Raw genomic sequence first — 7,889 nt, 5'->3', positions numbered from 1 at the left:
TGCCCGAGCCCGGCCGCGCCGCGAGCCCCGGCTCTGCCTGCGCGCCCCCAGGTGGGTGTCTGGCCCCCGCCCCGCGCGCGGGCCTGGGCCGGCCCCTGGGCGGTGTCGCGGCGCGGCCGGGGAGGAGCGGCGGGAGGAGGAGGAGGAGGAAGCGCGCGGAGGAGGCGGGCGCAGCGCGCCGGGGGAGGGTCGCCGCCGCCTCCGCCGCCGCCGCCGCCGCCGCGGGGATCGTCAGGCCGGAGCCGCGCGGCCGAGCGGGCGGCAGGCGGCGGGGAGGGCTCGGCGGCGGGAGGCTCGCGGCGGCCGGGCCGGCGGGGTCCGCCCGGGCCGGCAGCGTCCGCCGAGCGGCGGGAGGAGGGAGCGGCGCAGACAAAGAGCGGCGCCTGGGCGGGCGCTGTGCGGCCGCCGCCCCGGGACCCGCGCCGCTGCCCTCCGGCCTCGGCGGGCGGCCCACGGCGAGGTAAGCGCTGGCGGCGGGCTCCGGGCGGGAGCCGCGAACTTGGGCCGTGCGGCGGAGTTGGCGCGCGCCCGGGGAGGGGTCGGGGAGGGGGGCCGGTGCCCTCGGCGCCCCGCCGGTGCCCTCGGCCCCGCCGCGGCCTGGCCCCCCGCGGCCGCAACTGCCCGGCACCTCCCGGCTCCTCACCTTCCCGCCCGCCTTCCAGGCACCCCCCACCTTCTCCGGGCCGGCGCTGGGGGCGGGGGTGCCGGCGAGGGCGCGGGAGGGCGCGGGGGCCTGGGCGGCGCGTTCCCGGGACCGGAGACCACCCCGGGCGCGTGGGGTCGCCTGGCCTGCGAGCGGGTGGCGGGCGCGGAGCCAGGAGCAGGCGTGGGACCGTGCGGTGGCCGGGGTCGCCGGGGCGTGAGTCCCCGGGAAGAATAGCCCGTTTCGCGCGGCCCCAGCGCAGGGACGCGGGAGGCCGAGCTCGGCCCGGAGAACTTAACTGTGTTTATTGCAACTATTTACGATCCCGCACAAAGCTGCTGTCACATCGCATAAAGGAGGTCCTCGACTGGGCGAGGGGCGCTTTGTGACGGGTTCCAGGCTCTGCGTCCTGTCCCAGATTTACATGACTCTGTTACAGCCACCTGAAAGAAAGTTTCTCACATCGCTCTGCCCTCTCGGTTTATTCAGGGCGATTTAACCACCAAGTGGTTCTGGAAGAATTTGGTGTGCGATTTTTAAGGCATTGAAGGCAACTCCCTTGTGAGTGCAGTTAGCGTGGCATCGTGCGGAGGTATCTAATTTGCAAAACGCTTTAATTTGGAGACAATAACGATCGCCTTGGAAGGTCTGCGCGGGATGCTGGGGGTTATTGGCCGAGGAACATCAGGCACCTGACTTTAGCATTGTTAACAGCTTCAGGGACAAAGCAGGAACGCGTGTAGAGTGGGCCTGTATCACTTCAGACAATTCCGGTTGGCAGTTTCCCCTTTATTTGGTTTTGTTTATTTTGCCAACAGGTTTAAGGCTGAATCTGCCAAGTTTGTGTCTGCGTAAGGGAATGAGCAGGCCCCAGTGGTGGGCCCCAGGAGCTTAAAAATCTCGCCGGCCCCTCCTTCTGTTGACCCAAACAGAAACTGAACCAGCGAGGCCAGGGGGTATGGCTCGCCCTGGACCTGCAGGCAGGAGAGGCCCGTCCGGGCCCATCCCCAGCGTCTCCCGGCTTCTGGGAAGGGATTTGGGTAGGAATGAAAATAATTCGGGTGTGTTTCATACCACTGCGTTTGATATTGTTAGCAGCAGTGCTTTTCAAGTCTTGAAATGACCGAACATGAAATTAAGCAGGGCTACTTTAACTTATCAAAACAGATCTAAACTTTGCTTCTGAATACTCTCTTAATTCTCTTACCGGGCGTTCCTCGATAGATGGGTAAATTAATAACAGGATTCAAGCGTGTGCGGTTTTTGTATAAAGAGAACGGCAGTCTGTGGACGCTCGGAGAAGAAATGGGCTTAAGTGGGAGAGGGAGCTGTTGATGTAGGTTTTTAAGTGTTGGGAGCAGGGATTTCCTGAAAAACGGGTGTTAATGGTGCTTGTGCAGCAGTGACCCACAAGGGAAAATCCTACCTTAATGAATTCTCCCCTTGAGGTTGATTAGATATGCACTTTTGATTGGAGAAAAAGGCCGGATGTTTGTGGTCATCTGGCTGCAGCTCCTTGAGGCTGAAATTGAGAACTTTAAGCAAGTGGGGAGCTTGTGGGAGGTGCCTGACTCTGGCTTCCTCTCCTGGAGGCCTCACCTGGGCTCCCAGCATCTCCGCTGTTAACCTAAACAGACGCCACCACTGATCATTGAGTTTAGTATGAAATTGAGTGTCAGATCACCACCCTTACAACTGAGCACTCCATCACCCACCTCTGCCCACTTGTGGAGAAGGTGGCCCTTTTTAAACATTTGTTTATTTATTTATTTATACTTATTTTTAAAGATATTATTTGTAAGTAATCTCTACACCCAACGTGGGGCTTGAACTCAGACCATGAGATCGAGTCTCATGCTCCACTGGGGAGCCAGCGAGGCGCCCCGAAACTGGCCCTTTTTTAAATGGGCGGGGCTTATGTAAGGTGCATTTCTAATAGTTGGGCTCAGTTTCCAGGCTTTGAGTTTTGCTTTATTCCGTGCTGTATGCTTAAATTCTCTTCATCTCTGAAATCAGTGACCCTGCCCTGTCATTTGCATTGGGGGATTATTGAGGTTTTCCAACCAACAGCAGATCTTATGTACACAGTATTTGAGAAAGGCACTATCATCCATATTAAATACACCGGAAATCTTCCTTGCATGAGCACAAACTAGATAACCTTTTAAAATACCCTAAAGACTCCCTGATTGCCTGGAATAACCTGTAGTCCTTTACTTGATCACTTGCATTAGCTTAATTTGCCTTGGCTAAATGAGGCTGTGTTGCTCTCTGGGACACACAGGCTTCTAACTGCCCAGACTGACTTACAGTGTGCGCTGGGGAGAGAGCGCTCGTGGACATGATTCTCCATCATTAAAAATGAGGCTGGCTAGCTGAGGAGCTGAAAATTGCTTGCTGCAACTGCACGGGAGGGCAGTGGACAATGCTTGGGGAAACTTGTAAGCTAAACTCTTTTCACAAATGAACTGGAAACTCCCCACGACTCACCCCAGAGGCTTAGGGAATTAGTCTTCCCATCCAGAGGGAGAGCAAATGGCGCTTCCAAATTGTTTCTCTTTCCTCAGATGTGTGATGGAAACCCTTCATGGCATGTTTTTACAGGGCCTAAGCTACAAATGCTATCATGTATGTTGTTAGATGCCTGAGTTCAGGCAACTTCGAAAGGGGTCAAGATGGCCTTTTAACCGGTTGTCAAAAGTATGCAGCTTAAGTAAAATTAGTTTCTTATGTCTTTAGGCCGCTTTCGTAACACAGTCGTAAAAATTAGAGTGTTCTTTCTTTTCCTTTATTTTACTTTGAACAGATCCCAAAGTACGTATATTTCTGAAGGTGTAATCAGCTTTAGCAAGTTATACCCCTCAACGCGCGCGCGCACACACACACACACCCACATGTCACCATCTGCCCTGTGGTTTCTTGTGTTCATATCTTATACATGTGGATGCCCAACAAATATTAAACACATGAATATTGAATGCTGAGCCTGTTGGGCAGTTAGGGCTCTTGTTTCCACTGAAACGTGAGTAATAAAAGATCTCCAGAATCTTTGTACCTCTGCTCAGAACCTCTGACCTCGTGGGTGGCTTTGTCCCCAGGATGTCTGGACAGTTGGGTGAATTTGGTCTGGTGGCCTCTCCATTTGGTAAATTCTTGGTCAAATGCATCATTTATAGTCCTGAAGCTAAACTTAAAAAAAAAACAAAAACAAAACAAAACAAAAAAAAAACGAACAAAAAACAAACCCAGTTGCACACCCACCTGGTGGTTTGGCTGCATATATTACTTTTCAGTAGATTGTCCGTGTCAACTTGAATTGGAAACTCTGGGCAAAGCGTTTGTCCTCCTGGCCTGGTACGTTAATTAGTCAGTTCCACCTTACTTTTTTCTTCTGCTTGTATTTTTATTGGTTTTAAAAGGAGAAGCTTCAAGGGCATTTGGAGTTTAAATATTACAGTTTCCTCTTGAGATAGTTTTGCTGGTCAGTGCTTAAATGAAGCCCCAAAGTGCGATAGTCAGGTAAGAATAATAGATACTAACTCGTATGTTAATGTATAGTTTACGGATTGCTTTCCACAAAGGCCATCCTATTTAATATTTGGCATATCATGGTAAAATGGACTCTGGCCCTTATTTCTCTGTGAGGAGACTAGAGCTCAGGGGCAACCCCAGGGATGATGGAGCTTGAACTTGAGTATAAGTCCTGCCCTCCAGAGCCCTTGGCCCTGCTAAGCAGGCAGTAGATAAGGAACGCCAAAAGAGTGCTGGATAGATGTTTTTCTGAGGCTGTTGATCTAATAGCATGTACCACTAATGAAGTGAAGCATCGTAGACCTTGCGTGGATGCCTTTGTCATGTTGCACATGTGAGCAGATAGTGGTGGGAGCAGATTCTCTAATGTGAGCTGACTCTGAAGACGAGCCGTTTCAGGGGAGGCAGGCAGGAGCGGTTACAGTGAGCTGTTGTCCTTGCTTCATTGCTGGGAGCCAGCATTACCTTGGAAAGGCTCTGCAAGTTGAAATGTGCTTATTCACTCTTAGTTTGTATCTCGGTCTGCTCCGGATGCCGTAACAGAAGCACACAGACTGGGTGTAAAACTGAAATTTATTTCTCACAGTTCTGGAGGCTGGAAAGTCCAAGATCAAAGTGCTGGTAGTTTCAGTTCTTGGTGAGTCTCTCTTCCTGGCTTGCAGAAGGCCACCTTCTCATTGTGTCCTTGTGTGCTGTCTCCTTTCTGCTTGCAGAGAGTCTGGTGGCTTTTCCTCTTCTTATAAGGTCATCAGTCCTGTGGGATTAGGGCCCCACCCTAAGAATCATAATTACCTCCTCAAAGGCTGTCTCCAAACAGCCACTTTGGGGGTTGGATGGAGCTTCAACATATGAATATTGGGGATACAGTTCATAACAGTAACGCTGTGTTCAAAAACAAGGCTGATTGTTTTAGAAAGTCCTATTGCTTCCCTCATCCAGATCTGGAATCTGCTGATTGGAGAACACCTGCCAGGGATGGTTATAGAGCAGACCTAAGGAGGGGATGGCAGTTCATTATTGGTCATGCAACCTCCAAATAGGGAAGGAGCCTGGGCACTGGGCTTTTAGATGCTGGTCAGGTTTTAGGTAGAATGATTAAGGAGAGAAATCAGTGCTGACTTAATCCATTTATGGATGCTTCACCTCAGTACATGTAGGTTTTTTTTGGTATCAGGAACAAGATAAAATATCAGCTATAGGGAAAGCATTGGGTTTGTATGGTAATGAAAGCCCATCCTGGCCCAAGCTGTAGAGAGCCAAGTGGGAGGGCCACGCTGTCCCCTCTGGGCCTGCTGTTGCTGTGAATTTGTGGGAGCGGGGGAAGGGCAGTGGGAGAGGGAGAAAAAGAATCCCAAGCAGGCTCCCCGTGGGCTGGGAGCCTCACACGTGGGGCTCGAGATCGTGACCTGAGCCCATATGGAGTCAGATGCTTAACCAACCGGGCCACCAAGGTGCCCCATGAAATTAATTATTTTTTAGTGTTTACTTATTTTTGAGAGACAGAGACAGAGAGAGACAGAGAGCTAGGGCGGGGGAGGGGCAGAGAGAATGGGAGACACAGAATCCTAAGCAGGCTCCAGGCTTTGAGCTGTCAGCACAGAGCCCAGCAGCTCAAACCCATGAACCACGAGATCATGACCTGATCCGAAGCCAGACGCTTAAACCGACTAAGCCACCCAGGTGCCCCCCATGAAATTAATTTTTATATTTTTTATCTTACCCAATAGGTCAAAAATATTTTTATTTCTATGTGTAATCAATATAAAACCTTATTAATGAGATAGTTTACCTTGTTTTGCTTGTGTGCAGTCTTTGAAATCTGGCATGTATTCTGTATTTCTGGCACACCACATTCCTTCTTTCCATTTGGAGTGGCCAAGAGCCTCTTGAGGTTAGTAGTGGCTGCCATATTGCAGAGGACAGGTCTGTACTCATTTTAGGATTTCAGCTTCATCTCTTCTGTGTGTCTCAAAGTTGAGATAGCTAAGGAGACAGCATGGGAACAATTCAGAATAATAGTAATGGCAATTATTATTATTCCTTAGCGGGCAAGGTCTCACCCTTGTAGATCTAGGGAATAATGTACTATTTCCTGTGCTTAATAAAGTCAGATTTGGTTACATGTAATCAAAATACTTTGTCCAGTTTACAGATATTTTTAAAATGTATTTTGAATTCTCGAGGGTAAGTTGCCAACTTAAAATAACTTTTGGGTATTAGTGTTCAACACATTTCTGATGTACATTAAGTGCTTTAGAAGTACACAAGCTAAAATCGTATTTTCTTTAGTGATCGTTAGTTTATCTGTTAACACACGCACACACAATCTCATGTTGTGATTACTGGTCTGAGCACTTTATACAAAGTAATAACTCATTGAATCCTCTCAAAAATTAGGTGTAGATACTGCTAGCAAATGGTGGATGTGGAACTCAACCTCAGGCTGACTTCTGAGTCTCTGCTCTTATCGACGAAGCTAGGCCACCGTCTTTTCGTTAAGATGTCTCTGAAAATACATAAACAGAGCCATAAACTTTTATTAGGTATAAGATTTGAGAAACCTTGATGGAAAACCATCGATAAAGAGTGGAGCTTGGGTATCAGTTTGTACTGGAACTTCTTGTATCAGCCAGGCAGTGGAGGAAGCCCTGAACTTGGGAAAGACATAATAAATACAGCTGCTCCAGGGGTCATGAACGGCTAGCTGTGCAGGGTCACAGAGGAGCATGACTGGGCACCCTTGGCCTTGCTTCTCCTCTCAGCCCCTCCTTGCTGCATACCACGGGCCATTGCTCCTCAGATGGGCAAACTCTCCAGCTCTGAGGTGGGCATCAGTATCCCTCGGAGGGCTTGCCTTAGACCTCAGATCGCTGGGCTCACCCCAGAGGGTCTGACCCGCAGGATGTGCTTTTTTGCTGAGTTCTCAGGTGGCCTGCGATGGGATGGGAGCCACACGTTGAGAACCACTGTTGAGGGATTTGCAGTATAACACGGGGTGAGTGAGGAGGTTTCTCTGTTTGATGATAGTAGCAGTATTTTAATTTGAGAGTGGCCCACAAGCCTGCGTGCAGGTACTATTGTGCAGGTCTCTGCAGCTGGCTCCTTTGTAAATGGCTGTGTGGGGGGCTCCCCACCCAATTTCCACCACTGTGGGGACTGAGGAGGCAGGACTGAGTTTTCTTGTTCTTCCACTTAGTTCCTGAGTGCTTGTTTTGTTGGGATATCTTTTGGGAGGTCATTGTCAGTTGCTGCTGTTTTTTCTTAATGAGTTCATGTTAGAAAGAGAAGGTAGGTCGGTAGGTACTTGGAGCCTTGGAGCCCAACACACCAAATCCTTTTCTTTTGTGCTTTTGTGAGATCTGTGCAGGTCTCAAAGAATCCCAAAATGGCTTTGAAAATGTACTTCTTGGATCATGAGAGGGGCCAGGTCAAGTGTCAGTCTGGATTTTTGGAAGGCTTCTCTAACAAGGTTCCAATGGGAGCTTTGACATTGGTAATCATTCCAAGTAAGACCATCCTTAATATACCCTTCTGTGTTTGGAAGGCCCTTAGGGGCTCTCAGAGCATTGGCTAGCTTTTGCCCAGGGCAGGTGGAACTGAAATAGAACCGAGAGTCCGGTGCCCCTGTTGGGAGAAGTATCCACATGTCTGTCCTAAGACTCAGGAACACAGTGGTTTCAGATGGTCCACACCTTGGGCAGCTTCTTTGAATTCA

The 7,889-nt window shown here is 50.1% G+C and overlaps 1 protein-coding gene across 3 annotated transcripts in view; it reads left to right on the top strand.

The window, feature by feature from the left end:
* Nucleotides 1-345: 345 nt before the first annotated feature.
* Nucleotides 346-7,889, top strand: part of NCK2 (NCK adaptor protein 2) — a 153,286-nt gene continuing 145,742 nt past the window's right edge. For all 3 annotated transcript variants that reach the window (XM_053890498.1, XM_019428485.2, XM_053890497.1), the window contains exon 1: nucleotides 346-460. The gene's annotated coding sequence lies outside the window, so the exon portion shown is untranslated. The remainder of the gene's footprint in view (nucleotides 461-7,889) is intronic.

This window comes from Panthera pardus, unplaced genomic scaffold (assembly GCF_024362965.1).
Source record: "Panthera pardus isolate Hobbes unplaced genomic scaffold, ASM2436296v1 HiC_scaffold_25, whole genome shotgun sequence".
Lineage (NCBI taxonomy): Eukaryota > Metazoa > Chordata > Mammalia > Carnivora > Felidae > Panthera > Panthera pardus.
The sequence above is the reverse complement of the archived record's forward strand: the minus strand, read 5'-3'. Positions and strand labels throughout refer to the sequence as shown.